The sequence below is a fragment of the Ixodes scapularis genome, unplaced genomic scaffold (genome assembly GCF_016920785.2).
Source record: "Ixodes scapularis isolate PalLabHiFi unplaced genomic scaffold, ASM1692078v2 PGA_scaffold2__306_contigs__length_199485367, whole genome shotgun sequence".
Classification (NCBI taxonomy): Eukaryota; Metazoa; Arthropoda; class Arachnida; order Ixodida; family Ixodidae; genus Ixodes; species Ixodes scapularis.
This window is the reverse complement of record NW_024609857.1, coordinates 3,574,824-3,593,007: the sequence shown is the minus strand read 5'-3', so window position 1 is coordinate 3,593,007 and position 18,184 is coordinate 3,574,824. Positions and strand designations below refer to the sequence as shown.

Genomic DNA, 18,184 nt, shown 5'->3' with positions numbered 1-18,184 from the left:
CCTTATTTCTTGTTTTCGTCCCTTATACATAGTTATGGCTGATTTTTCTTCCATTTTTTCCTCCCGCATCTTCCTCTCGGCTTCTTTTGCATCCTTTTTCACGTCTGCTGTGCACTAGCACTTGACTGTTGCTATTTGAATTTCAGTTTCCAGGATCGGTTTGTCCATTTGGTGTTCATGCTATTCCATAACGGAAGTTGATGGCAATTGCAAAGGTGTTCCGCAATCTTCGAGAGTCTTGGTGTTGTTTTATTGTTAAAACTGAAACCAAGCAAATTACTATTATAATGCTAATGTCACTCCAATAATAATGTAAAAAAATTTAAAAAAGGTTCATTTTAAGTTTTATTCAAACTTTGAATTAAAACTTTTCAAGTCTTCTTTTTCTGTGTAAAACCGAAACTATCTGAAGCTACGTTTCCTTGTCGTATTTGCGTGCGTGCTTGTTTGCGTTCATGCGGGTGTGTGTGTGTGTGGTGTGCGCGTGTGGATACGTCGGCGTGCGTGTGTGTTTTTGTGTGCGTGTGCGTGTGCGTCTGTGCATGTACGCGTGCGTGCGTGCGTTTGCGCGGACGCGCGAGCGTGCGTACGCGCGCGCACCTGCGAGCGCGTGGATGTGCGTGCGTGTGCGTACGCAAGCTTGTGTGTTTGTGCGTTTTATTTAACTGCACTAGCAGGCCAATCGTAAGTTTCTGGACAACAATAGACGCTAATAGATTTATTATTATTGTTGTTTTTGTTGTTGTGGTTGTTTTTATTTTTCAAGTTCTCGTTTAAACATGGCAGCGTGAAGTCCGTTGTTCTTCCTAAAACTCTGCAATAAACACTGGTTCGTTGATTGATTGATTGATTGAGTTTTATTTATGTTTGTCATGAAAATGCGACAACTGCCAATCAACCCGTAAACAGGACGAACATTCGCTGCTCTTCTAAATATCACACTTCGAACGGACCTCGAGAAGTCCGACGCCGTCCCGAAAAAGACTTCGTGTTAACTGACAGTGCGATCAGTTTAGCCACCAGCTTGGCAAGTTAATATTGTTCCCTTTGCCCAGTTTGTTTTTCATTTGAGCAGTTTCGACAGTGAGGCCCCCAGTTTGGCAAATTCCCTTTCTTAGTCCGCAAATTTCGTTTTCTTTTTTGAAAGGTTTCAGCAGTTTGATTTCCAATTGTTCAATAACAACATGTACAGTTCAAATCCTGCTATCCCCAATTAAGGTTCTTTATATATATATATATAAGGTATGACGACGATTTGCGCAAGAATTCTAGCACGGAATAGCGTAATCGACAGTTCGTATAGCGGGGAGCATAAAAAATGCGCAATTTTCGATGGAAAACTTTTGCATTCAAATTGGAGAGCTCAAAATTATTGTTTTAGACGCACGAGAGACTCGTACACGATGTCCAAGTCCGTAACGAAGTGGTCAATTTTGAAAAATGAGCGCTTCCTTCTTATGATTATAATGCAATTAAATGCAAAGGTGCAATCGATCGAGCTGGACGAGAATGACGAAAATAATCCCTGGAGAAGGGGAACAAGAGGGACGAAGGACAAACACAAAACTCCCGACACAGCTAGGTGACTGGTGCGTGACCGAAAAAAATCGCCCGGTTCGGGTATTTTCTCGGTCGCGCAACAGTCACCTAGCTGTGTCTGGAGATCTATGTTTGCCCTTTGTCCCTCTTGTTCCCCTTCTCCAGGGATTATTTTCGTCGGCTTCCTTCTTTTCTGACGTGTTTCTCCGCAACACATCACATAAGTGTAACGGAGTCGCATAAAGTTCGCTCGCCTTTCGCTTTTTCCTGAGCTATATTACAACGTGTCATCGCCCATGCTCATTCGCTGTCAGCCTGTTTCATGCAATTCTTTGCGACATGATCATTCGTTAAAAATTGAACCCCCATATTCGGTCGCACTAATATATAAAAATACTCTCCTCTTGCTCTGCCCATTAAAATTTGGAATTCTCTCGCAAAGGACACAGTCTTGGAACAAAACAAAATCACATCCCGCGAAACATCTTTGGCTTTGGTGCTCTGATATGTTTTCTATGGCATGTATTCTTGTGTTTGCTAGAAATTTGGGCCTGTGCTCGCAGTTCTGTTCTGCTCGGTTGTATAAACTTTGTTCTAGTTTCCGTATAGTTTTGTTCATTAATTGTTTCACCTATGTTACTTCTTTGATTTCTCTTTGATCTTTGCATTTGTATGTATTTTTCTACCTCTCCCCCCCCCCCCCCCCCCTAATGTAATACGTTCGAACGAACGTCTTTGTGGCGAATAGAACTTGAGCTTGAACTTAAAGGTAAAACAACTTATCAGCCTGCTCCAAATTCACGTGTTCCATAAAAAAGTTATAAAAAAAAAGTTCCACTTAAAACCGTCTTATCTCCGAAAAATTCCCTTCGGTTCATTCGAAGTTAGTGGCACACCAGTTTTATGCGGAACTTAACTGGTACTTAAGTGGAACCGGATTAAGAGTGTCCGAACAAGTAACCTCCTTGAGAGCGAACATGACACCAGGGCACAAGTTTGCTTCATAAAACGCCAACCTGCTGAATGAGTGCTGAGAAGTGGGTGGAAGCCTTTTTTAATATTGGTTTTAGAGCGGATCGCGGTTTGCCATTAGTGTAACATCGTCTTGGCGCTCGTATTTAGCAATTGATGTTAGTAATTTATTGGGGTTCGACCTTTGCTGGTACTGCCGACGTTGTCAATCCTCCCAAAACAGCCGACTTTCACAACTCCAGTCGCTCGTCGTGCCGCTCAATAGGGATTTTTAGTAGATGGTTCCGACCTCCCATAACGACTCCCGATAACGATACGATGCGTGCGCGAAGGTGCCGGCGGAGCACGCTGGTATCCCTGTCGGAGGTATCAGACGATCTTCTCTTACTGGCGACGGCACACGGTGTCCAAGGGTCAAGAAAAAAACCTGGGTGTGCTGCTGTGTCGTTCACCAGCAGACGTGACGAACGGTGAGCTGCGGTGGCGATCGCAGTGCTTCCTCCTTCCTCAGATAGTGTCGATCACGAGAAAAGTAATACCTCTTTAGTTAAAACGTCTCTCGAACTCCTGTATAGGTGTAGCGAGGAACCCCGTCATGCCCAAGAATACCGCCGCAAGAAAGCCGCAAGAAACTCCGTCATGCCCAAGATACCAGAAAACTCCTATGCATTCGCAGCTAAAATAATGTTTTGTTTCTTATTTTATTTTATTTTAGAGCGCAGCTCTTAGGCGTTCGTTTCCGGCTTGAGCGGCGTCGCCGTCGCAGTCGGCGTAACCGCGAGTTGCATTATGGGACGTTTCAAATAATGACGCCACACGTGACGTCATGTGTGACGTCACGAGAGTCACTAGGGTTATGAATGACGTCACGAAGGCCACTCGTGAAGGTCACGACCTTCATAGACCTTCACGAGGTTTTCAGGAAGGTCACTCGTGAAGGCCTCGATGAAGGGCACGAGTGACATCACGAGGGTCATAAGTTACGTCACGAGGGTCACTAGGGTTACAAGTGGCCTGACGAGGGAGGAGGGGGGGGGGAGAAGGGGGGAGGAGGATGGAGGAGAGGAGGAGTGTGCGGAGGAGGAGAGGAGACCCTCCTCTTCCTCAAGAGCTGCGCTCTAGTTCGGCATTACAGGGAATTGTAAACATCTTTCATATTTTACCTTACTGAATTGCCGGTATTTATTCTAGTATTTTACGGAACGGCGTTCCAAGGAGCGGCGTTCCTGAAACGCGTTCCTTTTAGGAGGAACGTAGGAACGCCGCCGTTCCATTTTTTATTGGTGGAATTGGAACGGGAACTCGTTGCATTTTTACTAAAACGGAAAGAGGAACGGCGTTCCTTTTTTTTTTTGTCCAGTGTGGTAAGTTTTTATTTTATAGACAGAAATTATGAAAGTAAGAAAACAATATCTTTATGAAAAGCAGGATCTCGTTAATTTTTTTTTTTTTTTTTTTACTGAGGGTTTATTTTGTGTGGCCCTCGCTTGGAAACGGTCGGGTGCAGGAGAGCTAGCGAACACCGATTCTTTTTTCAGTGCCCGAGACTGCGGTACGAAAATCAAAACCTTTAGTCAAAGGAAAAGACACGGAAGAAGAGACATTTCAAACTCAGCTTCTTAATTTGCTCCCACGAAACCTCATACACTCAGAAATTTAAGGCCGACTACAGCCATCACTGAACTTCCACAGAGAGACCTACAGCTACGACAAAAGAACAGGTTACCACACATCGAACGCATACTTGTATGCTCTATCGGTTAGACCATCGCCAGCCGGCAACTTGGCAGTACACTGTGATAGGTGCGGTTGTAAACCCGTTCTTGTCAAAATGAGCATCTTAGGACGACACAGTCAACAGATGGCAAGAGAAATTTTAGAGGCATTTTATATTTCGAAGTAAATAGATAGGTGCGTCAGTTCGACTCCCATCGTATTATTTGACAAAGAGTTGGCATTATTGAGCAAATTTGACACGTGCGGGGGAGGGGGGGGGGCAGTGATTAGATGTGCTTTATGATCCGTGCACGATGCTTGTCGATTTGTGTTTCCTTAAAATTAATCAGTTGAGAGTCAGCGCTCGGTTTCTACACTTCGTCTTCTTGTCCTCCGTTGGTTTGGCGCTGTTTTACTTTTCGTTAATCAAGCCCGCTTGTATCCCGAACATCGGTCACTTAAGACATACACAAAAATTAACCTTCATTATTCCCCCTCCCTCCCTCCCCCCCCCCCCCCCCCCCCCCCCGCCTTCAAACTGGACAACGAACCCGACCTTCATGAGAAGGACTAGAGGTTTTCAAGTCTGACCTTCCAAAAGCCCTCTCCTTCACTTGCTCGCCTTGCGGACAGGAACATCGAGAAGCAACTGTTGTTAGGTTCAAACAAGGGACTTCGTTAGATTGAGACGTGTGAGGATGTTGTATAACGATCGTGCAATTTGAGGTAACATTAGATTTGGCTCGTCTGAATCGCCCACCACAAACGTGAAATATACCAACAAATGAGACTCTGCTTGATCTTGTTTTCTTCTCCTGGTGCCCTTCCGTCAGGGCGTTCAAATTCGTATGTTGCCATTTAATGGGATAGATTAAAATATATAAAAAAACTTCGCTCGATTTAGCCAAATATGGTAATTTTCAAATACAAAAGTAACGTATATGTAATGATACGTTCCAATTTTTTATTGTAACAGGAACGAGTTCCTCCTTCACATATGGAACTTGTAACGGGAACGCGTTCCAAAAAGCAGAAGGAACGAGGAACGAGCTTTCGTTCCTTTTTTTGAGGAACGTGTACAACACTGGTTTATTCAGAGCAAGAAATGGACATTCCGGCATTAATCACACACAAAACAAGATATTATTAATAAATGATTACTATTTTTAGCGATATCATATCTGAAAACAAGACGCCAACGATTAATCGATTAATTAAATTGATAGCAACTAATCGGGTTAAAACACTTACCGTAGTTAAAATCGAAAGAATAAAATGGACAGGCACAGGACAACCACGTTCTTTCTGTCCTGTGCCTGTCCTGCGTGTTTTAATATTTCGATTTTAAGTATTCATTTTCCACTCGCTCCTTTTTACCAGTACTTAGTTAATCGACGCCCAGCCCTTGTCGGTACTTGAAAGAAACGTGAAGCGTGAATTTAATGATAAAAGAGCTTTATAGAAGCTCACATCAGCATGCATGCCCCATACCGATCAGAAAAATCAGAATTCACGTTACATAGATAGATATTATTAATTTGAGTGCCTGCCCGCAGTCATTAGGCCTGGGCAGCAGTGCACTGTCCTGTAAAATAATAAAAAGAGCAAGTGAAAAAAAGAGTCCACTTGAACGAACCAAGTGTTGTGTGTCTGTCGTAGACGTGTCATGGGAAAAATGGCTCGCACATCAGGATAAAAGCTGTCACGGCACCTGGAAGTTGGCCACAATGGTACACGAAAGTTAACCGCCGTCAACAACTCTGCGCAGTCAACACAGCCGGGTACAACTTGGAGCAGTCAATACATATCTCTTTCAATCCTTCGATCGTGCGGTGACAAGAGATGGAGGCCCACCAAAAAGATTGTCGTAGCCGTAAATGCGACGGCGTACAAAAATCGTAGAAATTTACGTTGAACATTTTTCATTAAATTACTGCGTGACCAGACGACAGAGTTTCATACCACCGACGAGAACTCAGGGTGCGATCTAACAAGTACACAATACAGGCTTAAAGGGAAACTGAAGCGGTTCTCTATTTGAGAAAAAACATTTCAATGGCCTTCATTCTACCTCCAGGATCAGGAATATCAAGATTATTTTTCAATTTGGTGCACGGAGGCTTCAGAAATTAATTTTTAAAGTACCGCCGAAGCCCCTCCTTCCCGGGGCGTGACGTCACACTAGGAGCGTTCGGAATATCTGCTCTCGCGCATCTTCAGCGCCTGTCAAAGCTATGCACGCGCACTCTTGCTATTTTCAGAAAGGTCAGAAAGAGACGTCACGACTGGTGTCAGTGCGGGGAAATATACCTGGCAAGCTTGCGGTTGCACGCGCTGAACACACGAGCGACACGCGCTTGGAGGCCCAAAGATCCTAGTATGACGTCACGACTGGTCGAATGTTTTTTCGCTTTTTCTCGCTTTTAGTTGCATCTTCGGCGAAAACAAAAGTGATATTCAGATTCACGGGATAAAAATACGCCAGAATTCACCTCTAACTCGTTTTTTTCAAGAAGTGTTTCAGCTTCCCTTTAAGGAGCTGTGCAACGATATTCAATTGGAATGTTTTTCTCTCTACACGAGCTTACTGGCACACTTGGGACTCAAGGATACTCATACGCAACGCCATTGGCCAAGAAACTCCTTTGTTGCGGTGTAATTTCATGGACAAAAGCGATCATTTTCATTCAATCTCTCCTTTGCGAAATTTGATGACGTAACTCGGGGATCGCAGTACACCCAAGTGACGATATTTGAATGCGATTCATAGATTGGACCCGAGCATTGCGTGGGCACTCGACTTGGGCTCGTGACAATTGCTAGCTCGAGAAGCATTCGGGTAGTGACCCGTGTCCAATCGCTGCAACGACGACAACAGCCGAGCCATAACAATGCCTGGAACTCAGCGCGTGTCCTGCGCTTTGCCAACCCCAGCGCGTGGCTATGATCAACATTGGCGGCATATAATCGGCTCCAGATCACGTGGCCGCTTGTTCTGGCTGCGAGTTGAGGGGGTGAACGCTGCTCATTTTCCTTTAATTTTTTTCTGGGACTTCTATTGCGTGGGGTGAAAAACGAACGCGTGTTTTATAGGTCATTAACGTTAGGGATCCGTTTTAAGCGGTATTTGTGCACAGTACAAAAATTGTTGCATTGCTCCTTTAAAAGACATCTGGAATCTCGAAATTTTCTCGTAAGCCGCGAAATGACGCCGGGTTCCGTACTCCCTGATTAACAATTCGCGAAATATGTAGACGAAAATATATAATCCAGAATCTACAGAAATGCCAAGATCACGCACGTAAAGTATTCGCCTTATTTGCTTATAAAAAAGGAATAGTCGAAAGGTATACTTTCTTTTTTCTAGTAAGATATATTAACATCGTCTTTTTTGGGTTCAGTTGCAGCCTATTAATCAAACACCACTTCTCACCACAGCGGATGCCATTTTGTAGCAATAAACAGTCATTCTCATTGTCTACCTTGCGGAACAGTTTTAAGTCATCGGCGAACATTAGCATTTTTGAGTTTCTAATACATGACGGTAAATTGTTTACAAGCACCAAAAACAAAGGCTTTCCTAGTTTACAACCTTGTGGTATGCCAGATAAGGATGCAAAAGGCTCGGACACGCAGTTTGAAAATCTAACGCCTCTCAGCTCGGAGCGTCACCGAAAGCTTGCGCTGGGAACGTCCTGGGTTCGATCCCCGCCGCCCCCGCCCGTTTCGATCTGGATGAGTTTCGTACCGACACGCCTTCGTGCAATCACTACTGCGTGTTGCACGTTAAAAACCCCAGGTTAGCGGTTGTACCGCACTGGCTAAATTTCTCATCTACAGCTAAGAGACCGATTACCCGTTGAGCCGCATCTCCATCAAGGCTGTATAAACATGAAGAGCAAACCATTTTTTTTTTGTTTGAAAATCTAACCCAATTTTCGCAACTGTCAATGTAGCTCTTAAACCAAGCGCAATACGACAGGCCTAATCTATATTCTTTCAATTTCATCAAAAGTATCTGATTGTCGACCTTATCAAATGCCTTTGTCATGTCAAAGTAAATTGTTTTCACCTGACTGCGGTTACGTACGGCGGGTTCGGTGAGACCAAGGGAAGCAGTTAAGTTTGCTTCTACATATCTGCCTTGCGAAACCCATGTTGTACACGTGAATGTTTTTTTTTTGTTTGTTTTTGTTTTTTGGATAGGAATACAAACGTTTGTAAAGCACAATTTCAAAACCTATGAAAATCCACAAAGAATGGACACAGGGCGGAAGTTATTGCTATCACAAGAATGCCCCGACTTAAGAACAGGTATTACAACTGACATTTTCCAAAGAAAAGGGTAAACTTCATTTTTCAAAGACAAATCAAATAGATATGTCGAGATACAGACAAGTATTTCAGCACAGCCTTCGATGATAAAACTAGGAATGCCATCCCAACCAGTTGAGAGTTTCGGTTTGAGTTTACGAACAGAGCACATCACTCCATCCTCTGTTACACTTTGGTATGCCAGACAGTCAGAACAACTTTCAAATATGACAACAGGGGGCGCACTATGAGGTTTCGAAAGACATGTGCTAAAGGGCTCAACGAATGCCTGACACATTTCCTGGGGTTCGAAACAGATCCTATCATCAAATGTCAAAACGTCAGCGCTGGCATTGTTTTTGGTTTGTGACAGTGCATAACGGCAAAAGCGGCTTGGTTCTTTTCTGAAGTCCTTCTCCAGGTGACCATGATAGCACGTTTCATCTCTGGTATAAAACCTCTTGACTACATTCTGCACATTGAAAATCTTTGATACCAATACTCACTTTTTTTTTTTTTATACAGCCTGAGGTACTGCTGCCTTGTTATCATGCATCATGTCATGTAGTCAAACGAAAACCAACTAAGAAATTTGGACTTCTTTAAACGCTGTTTGGTATAAATTCTTTCATAGCCTGCTGGACAGGTTAATGTCAACAACTCAACACAGGATTCAACGTCTTTAAGGCAAAACAGATTAGACCAATCACAGTCATGAAGACGATTGTACAGGCCCAAATCGTCGCCATGCGCGTACGTGAGCTTTGGTGTGGCTTTGCAGTGTTTGAAAAGACAAAAAGAAAAATAAACTAAATGGTGGATGAAAATTGTCAACTAGAACAAGCGCGTCACGTAACTCCTTCACTTAGAAAACGGACACGTTTAATATGATTAAATCTAAAATGTTTCCAGCACAATTATTAATCTAATTGTGCTGATAAAGTCCGTTAAAATTGATAAAATGCGTCAGGCACTGTGCTTTCTCTCGTATTGCCGCACAGTTACTCTCGATAAGGCCTGAAAGCCATTCTACTTTTGGAAGACTAAAATCGCCAGAAATGTGCATTTGTATATTGATAAATCAATTCGGTCCTCAAGGTCTGCAGAATGGTCTACAAAAGTGCTAGCATCAGAATTCGGAGGAAAATAGTAACAGCCAATAAGATAGTTCAAGCCGGCTGACATCGGTATTTCTAACCAAGCGCACTCCTCATACGTCTCAAGGTCGTTTCGCCTAAATGGATAAAATGTAAACTTGCACTATAAGAACACCATCTCGATATTTGACAGATTCATTGTAAATTCTGTCTGTTCTAAAAAGAGAGAGTTGACCTGAAAAATAGGAACTGCTTCTCCAAGCTTCATTGAGCTACGTTTCCGCTAGACAAATGACATCATAGTCACAGGAAGTGAATTAGCAAAAATATTCTTCACTTTTGGTCCTGAGACCTCTCAGTTGGCCGTAGAAATGCTAGCGAGAAGCTGCGAGTGGCACAACCGAACGCGAGTGTCGCTGTCCTCCCGGCGTCCCAACTTCTGGCTGCCAAAGTTTCCGTGGACTGCCACACTGGGGAGCGACCTGCAGAAAAACAGGCGTCTGTCACGTACACCCCAGCTGTTGGGACGCCGCCAGGATCGCGACAACCGCGACTGCATGACACTTCTACGAGGTCATCAGGCGGAAATCGAGGGACCGCTCTTTTCGGACGCGGTAAACACAGCAGTCGGAGATGCGTTCCAGGAACCATAGCTTTACGTACACAACGTTTAGATTAGATTAGATTAGATTGGATTGTTATGGCTAAAGCGAAACTACTCTATGTCAGTGTTGCCTGCGTGCTTTCCAACTTCTCCAAACAGTTGACATGTTTACGAAATATGTCATGAATGTTTATGAATCTAAATACCATGTGCCTATATACTTCACCAATATAAAATAGCGCACTATCACAACAGAGATCCATATGCGTGAGATTAGTGCTCTTCATACTCTTCGTATCGAAATTTCTCTGGCGCACTCTTTCGCAATGCGGATGTAAGATTTTCTGAGGCAGTGCTCCACCCGTCAAACTTCAGGCCCTAGTCCTAGTGCTCAAGAGATCGCGCTTGTATGGAATTCTCACGGTGACGAACTTCACATGAAAACATTGTATCAGATGCTATGAAGTGCGTGGTCTCAAAGAAGATTTCGTCTCCCGCAGCGCAGGAAGAGTTCTGATCGGGTTTGTGCGCTTAGCTGACGCTTCGACAGACTACTTCGAACGCCTTGGCACGGCATACTTATACGCCTTATATCGGTTGTGAAGAGTGTTTCTCGGCGAGAAGTTGTTTCTGCGAAAAGTACTCAGTTTAATGTCGTATTCTTCTATGCCAAAAGGCCAGTTTGGGAAACTATTTACATTCGGCATAATTAGTTTAGGACTTACCATCGATTAATCAGCTTCTACGTGCTAAATTTAAGGCTATTATTTCAAAGAAGAACCGTACCATTAAATTTACAAATTAAAAAGTAAATTACTCAAAAACTAATTACTAATCCAAATCTCGCGATCGTTATTAATTTCCCCGAATAGGCCCTTTGACGCAGACCAATACATCAGCTACTTTCTGTGCGATCCATATATTTTTTGAAGAAACGATTTGGTCGTTGTTCAGTAAAGCCACCTCGTAAAATTCGTTTACGATTGACGAAAGGCGTTCGAAGGATAATTCTACTTTGCTACGAGATACAAAACCCGCGAACCAGTTATTAGGTCGAGTGAACGTGGGGCTTCATGGACGAAACCGCCTTGAATTTAGGTTCCACTTGGGCTCAGGCCCGACATAACCAATTCATCCGCGAGACGCGGTGCCAGCCATCGGCATATAAAGCGACTAAAGATGATGGATTGCGGAAAGCGTTCAGTTCGGCATCGACGCCCGCGCTCGACCCGCGGGTTGCGGTCTGCTTTGCACGCTGTTCCCACGCACTCCGCCGCAGCATGCGGGGCGGCCACCGGTGCATTCCGTCGGCACGCATTGCCGAAGATTCGTAAACGTCAGCAGCCGCCCTCCAACGAAGCGCTACGATCACGTATTCTGGCATCATTAGTTACCGTTTTCCCCGCAGGACGCCGACTCGCTTTCGTTAGGGCGGTGGGGAACGAGCGGGCCTTTTTGGCGACACTGGCGCCGGCCGAAGAGAGACCGGCGCGCCAGCTGACGAATGAAGCGGCCGCAGTCTCGACGGGCCGTGGAAGCTGCGCATGACGGAGTGGGCGCCGGCGACCGTCCCGAGCTGACCTAATTGATGGCCGCTGACGAAAGCCCACCGCGAGCGCGTCTTTCTTGCGCAGAGCCTTCGGAGCTTCGTCCCGCGGGCTGGAATGCGGCGGTTTACGGCCGGGGGCACCTGCCGGTCCCGACCGCACTCGTCGCGAGGGGCAGAAACAAACGACTGGCAGACGCTGTCGTGGCGGCCCCCAAACGGCGCATGCGCAGTAGGCCACCGCGCGAGTGCCGGCACATATGAGTCCAGCGGGACGTCGTCTTCGGGGGGCGGGAATGGCGTCGGGGAGGACCGTCCCGCGCAGGGGCGGTGCGATGTCCGGGCGGGCTCGACGCCTCGACAGCGTGCTCCCGGAGATATCCGGGGACCCCTCGGGGCCCCCGGGGGACGAGCGACGTCGCCGCGTTGACAAGTGTCGCGGTGCGCCCGCCAGGGAGCGGCGCACCGCGGGCACGACGCGGCCGCGCCGAGTGGCGCAGTAAACATCGGCGACCGATGGGCGGTTCGTATCGGCCGGGCAATCTGGGGGCGCGCGTCCAGGAGGCCATAATTTGGAAGGTCCCCGTCCGCGGCGAGGAGGTGTGCGGCCGGCCCAAGTTGTCGTGGAGAGATGCACGCTGGCTGCGCCGTCTCGTCGCGGGGGAATCCGAGATCACCGCTGGTTGTTGCTCTGGCACTCCAAGGATCCCCATTTGCCACCCGTGATTTCCCTGCCAAGCCCCCCCCCCCCCCCTTTCTTTTTTCTGACGGCACCCCCTTAATTCGTAACGACTCCTCTATTCTTAATGCCCCCCCCCCCCCCCCCCCCCCAATCCTTCTAAAACTTTAGACACCCCCCCTCATTTCAATTCCTGGGGAAACCCCTGTTTGCCACGCTTGAGGTCCCAGCTCGAGGCACGCGTTCCGTTGCACCGCGAAGCGGTAATGCGAGACCATTTTTGCAAGTGGTTCGTAAGCTTTCTCGCGACCGTATTAATATCATTAGGGGAGTTTCGTACATCCAACGCTGCGGATTAAGGGCCCTCAAACGTATGCTCCGTACGCGCTGGAAGTGAAGGCACGAGCTCCCGCTAGAGGCCTAAAGCTCTTCCGAACGACCTACGAAAAAACACAAAAAAATGTCATTGACACAACATTTTCTTCTCCTTTCCTAGGGCCTTTGCCCGTGCGAGTCATAAAACTGCTAGAAAAAGAACGGTTCACGTAGGAATTATTTATTTTTTTTCTCGTGCAACACATCCTCCGTTTCCCACCTCCCTCTAAGCCTTACCACCCTGTTTCTGTGCAAAAAAAAACCCCAAAAACCACTACGCCAAAAAAAAAAAAAGTAATAAATAAATAATAATAAAAAAATAACGCGCACACAAGCAAATTTTGTGCAGCTCGGCCCGACAGCGGCCCGTCGTCCGTTCTTTTCATGGAGTTGGGCCCTTCAACAATAAGCGTGACAGATGCCAAAATGTGGCTTGCGGAGTAACGTTGCGTTTGTTCACGCGTTTGTGACGCGTGCACTTGTTTACAAACAACCTCTTGTGTACCCCAAAGTACAGGATATCATTTCAAACGAAAATCTGGAACCAAGGCTGATATGAAGGACGTGAGTGGGAATCTCACGAAAGTAGAAGTTTGCTCCAAAAGGCCCAACTAAAGCTCTCGAAATGCCGACTCCCACTTGACGCTTGCAGTGGATGCCTTTTCGGGCGGTGCAATTTCCTTCCAGGTTCCACTGCACTGCGCAGATGCGCTGGCCATTGGAAACACTTGGTGTCATTCTCACCGAGGCGCTCGAGCCATGGGTTTTGTCAAACTTAAAGATATGTAAAGTATTACAGTGTATGAGCAAATGTCTCGGTAATATCTTGTCTCCTTATTTAAACACTTTAAGTGCGCAGATGTTCCGTGTGGTGCCTGCACTTTCGATTTTATTTTTTCTTTTTTATTTTACTGCACCAGAGTTTCATTTGTTAAACGGCATGATCCTTATTAAAACAATTTACGACACATTATTGCGTAAATTAAAGAACGTTCGATGACTATGATGAAGCATCGCAACCCGAGACCAAAAGCAGACCAAACTTATAGACGATAGGTATCATCGGCCATGTGGAAGTTATACTTAAACATTTCTAAGACACACTCAAATGTGCTCATCCTTTCTTAACCGAATTTTCCAGCGAGCTTTTGAGTGTGCCACAGTCCCAAAAAATGGAAAAATTCAAAGGTGGTTCCCTTGCATAAGTCCGATAACAAGCATTTTCCAATAAATGATCGACCCATTTCACTAACAAGTATTCCCTGTAAAATCATGGAGCACATGCTGTACTCTCATATTTTTAATTACCTAGAATCAAATTCTTTTTTCGCCTCTGGTCAACATGGTTTCCGTCGCTCATTCTCTTGTGAAACACAGCTGCTTCATTTCACCCATTCTTCGCATGCTATCTATATAGACAAACAGTACCAGGCTGACTGCATTTTTCTCGATTTTTCTAAATCATCTGACAAGATTAATTATAAGTTACTAATGCTTAAACTTGCATCATTGAACGTTGATTCTAATTGGTTAACCTGACTGGAATGCTTTCTTACCAATCGCTCTCAATAGGTAACTCTAAATGAAAATAATTCTTCCCTGACTAATGTGGTGTCGGGCGTCAAGGTTCGGTTTTAGGCCCGCGCCTTTTACTAATCTTCAACAATGATTTACCAAGTTGTGTTTTTTCCTACATGCATTTATACGCGGATGACTGTGTAATTTACAGCGACGTTTATGATGATGACGATGAACGCATTTTTATAAATCAAAATATAAAAAAAAATATTACTATTTGGTGCAAAAAAGCGCCGGGTGGAACTAAACCTTAACAAACGCAAAAAATTCGGCTGTGCCGGATCCCATGATTCGGCGCCCAATTTTCGATTCGGCGAAAGTTCGGCCCATCACTAGCTATCTTTCTCGCTATATGACTTTGGTGCACAAGACAAAGATCGTATATTCATGTTTGCGACTAACGAGGACCTTCGATTCCTCAGCCAGTATGCTGACTGGTTTGCCCATGGCACTTTCAACGTATCGCCGTCGCTCTTTCATCAGGTGCGACGCATGGCTATGCCGCATATTTGGCGGTTTTGCTGATTTCTTTTAGATTTAACGTTGCGACAGCGCGACACTTCCATCTCACCACGCCGCTTCGAATGCAGTGCGTTCTTACGTTGCAGGTGTATACCATCCAAGGGCTAGTTTGTGGCCAGGTGTTGCCTCTAGTCTACTGCCTCATGACCAAACAAAGCGGGGAAGCCTACGGGCGCGTCCACAGGACACTCGAGGATCTTTGCCCCCGACTGGCACTTTAGACGTTGATGAGTGATTTGGAAGAGGCGGCGAAGCGAGCTTTTCAGTTGGTGTTTCCGACAGCCAGAGTGGCCGAGTGTTTCTTTCACTTAAAACAGTCGCTCATTCGCCGGATGCAGGAGGGGAACCGCATCGTCGGGTAAATAAGTCAAAAGAACGAGTAAATATTAGGAGCTCTCAACTCTGAATTTTTTTACCCAGATATCGTGAGGACGGTGACTTCCGCAGTAGAGTGAGCATGATACCGGCACTGGCGTTTGCTCACCCTGGGGACGCTGCGCGAGGGAAAATGAACTCTTAGTACTGGCGGGCAAGGACACTTGCTTTTTAGATCAGCATCGTGCAAGACTGATTCCCGTTGCTTGTCTGGCTTGGTTCTCGTTAAACTTAGTGTTAGCATTGGAATTTGTATATTATTTTTGTAATTAACCGCATTTAGCGTTTGTTTTTGTCCAAGACTGCGGAGCTTCGAGACGACGCTCCCTTAGCAGACGGAGGCCTCAACCAAATAATCGAGTACTTCGAGAGGGTGTGCGTTGGTTAAGGCATCGGAAGGAGTCTCTCGCGTAGGCCAGCACTTTCCCCGCGTGGCTGGTACCAACAGATCTCCGAAGGGCTGCCGAGGACCAACGATTATGTCGAGTCCTGGCGCAATGCGTTCCAGACGTCATTGGGGCAGCAGCATACGGACGCGTCCAAGCCAGTGGCCGCCTCCCAAAGAGAGCAGAGCTCGACAGAGCAGCCTCTGGCGGATGTACTTCGTTTATGGAGAGCCTAAAAAGAGTATCAGGGCCACCTACGTACGAGTAGCAAAACATTCGAGGAAGCCAGTTGAAGAGCACTACCAAGGGTGCATGCTAGACTATCTCCGCGATGTTTTGCAGTTATTCATTAATTTAATGTTTTTTTTTTAAATATATTATAAAATGGAGATCAATAAACAACTATATCTCCGAAACTCCCCTGTATCTTGATTCTTCATTTCAAGTTTGCGACAATTGTATTTTTTACACTTCCCACAGGTCCGCGTACTCGGCCACGCAAAAGTGTATAAGAAAGAAACGTGGTTCCTCATAGCTAAACCAGCGAGGCAGGCGAGATGGCTTCGGTTCTCTCTCGACTCTGGACAATCGCGATGGAGAAGAACGGCCAACGACAGCTTCCTTGGCCGGACTCGAAGGAAGCTTGGTCTCTGCGCCTCTTTGGCCAGCACAGAGCGGACGCATGTGGCTTGCCCGCCGAGGTCGCGGGTGCAGCGAGGCATCCCCGCGACTCGTCGGGAAGGCGAGCGTAAATCAATCGCTCGCGACAGGTCGTTCCTGGGCGCCCCCTCGGCGGCGGCCGAATAAATTCCGGCCCTGGGACGACAGGTTGACGACGAGCGGGCCCCGAAGACTGCCCGAGGCCAGTTCACCTGAACCGAGCGAGTCCCCCTCTCGGCCAAGACGCCGTCCGCTGGAGGCTCGACCTTCGCTGGCCCCCTCCGGTCGGCACAGGCGCCACGAGCCCCGATTCCGGAGAATCGCGGAGCTGTAAAAACTTGCACACAGAACCAACTCCGTGCTTAGAAAGAGGCAGCCGCAGGAGCTGGCCGGTTATGCATGCGCAGGAACGCGGTCTTGGTAGGGCCCAGCGAGCGCCCAGTTTCACAGCCAGCGCCAGCGTCTTGGCTTTCAAAACCTGAGTTGGTGTATGCGAACTACTCTGAATTAGACGTAGTTTTGAGTAACCGAAATGCCCCCTAGTGCAAATTTGATAACAGCATAAGTGCAACTTGGTTACGTTTAAAGGGATACTAACAGGGTATTTATGCTCGCCAAGGCTTATAGTTCTACATGACATGTGAGAACCCAACTACCCAGAACACAGCTTGCGGCTCGAAATTCGTTTTCTTTCCGCTCAAAAACCGCCGATCGAGAACTGGCCGGTTTGAGTCACGCTCACTCTCTTCCCCGTGGTCACGTGCCGTTTTCTATGGTTTAGACACAACCACTAAAGATAATCTAAGTCGTGGGTCCCGTCGAAGGCACACACTGAATACTATAAATAGACAAAAAAGATGATACTCATGTTTTGTGGCTTCTAAAAAACTGCAAATACGTTGATTGAAAAGAAAAATAGCACAGCCACGCGACTTCCGGTATCTTTCTCCTCCACTATATTTATTCTTCCTCCCGAGTCCAGTTTCGGTTCTGGTTTCGAGCAGTAAAATATACGTGACACTTGAGCAAAATATTGATTGGGTATAGTCTTCTGACACCAAAAATAAATCAAGTAACAAAAAATAAAAAAAACATTTTTTTGGGTGTTAGTGTTCTTTTAAGAGTAACTTGAAACTACAGCTACTTCTCATGAATTCTGTCAACGAATATACAAATTCGTTTTGATTGCGTAGTCTTTTGCTGCTTTAGTTTTGGGGGGCTTGGGACCAGTGAAGCTGTTTGTAAAGAGCTTTTTCCCCACAACTTTTTGTTTGTTAGAAAATAAAGGAAAATATTATTTAGTCACACCATGGGCTCTACGTGTTGACTTGCCACTGCGTCACACTCAGCCGTGAGAAAAGTACAGCTAAATCGAAACAGAACTGCCAACCTTTTTTTTTTTTTTTCTTTTTAGTTTTGATGAAATTTGGTGACTTTACGTGATATTTTAAAAGTAACGCTTCGAAGCGCGCACTGAGGCCTGAAAGAACTTTCCAAAACTCCCTGTCCAGCTTCCGTAGCATTTCCAAAAGGAAGAGTGCGCGAGCGTAACTTCGATGGGCGCTAAGGTTCGCGAGCGAGCACACGGATATTGATAGCCTCATCGTTAAAGTGCCACAAGGAGACGCTTTTGCATTGCACCCCCGCGAATTTCCTATAAATGAGAAGAGAAACCATTCCCCCTGTAGCACCGCTGCTTGCAACGACCATAAATATTTCATCAGTCATTCTCCAGGTGCTTATGTAAAGGATCGGTAAGTGAGAGATTTGTTGCCTATATATATTTATATTTTTATATTCCCGTAAGACTTCTCATCACCT

At 45.9% G+C, this 18,184-nt stretch overlaps 1 pseudogene; it reads left to right on the top strand.

Annotated features, from left to right (window-relative positions):
- The first annotated feature begins 13,397 nt into the window (after positions 1–13,397).
- LOC8052078 lies at positions 13,398–16,075 on the top strand (annotated as a pseudogene).
- Positions 16,076–18,184: the final 2,109 nt, after the last annotated feature.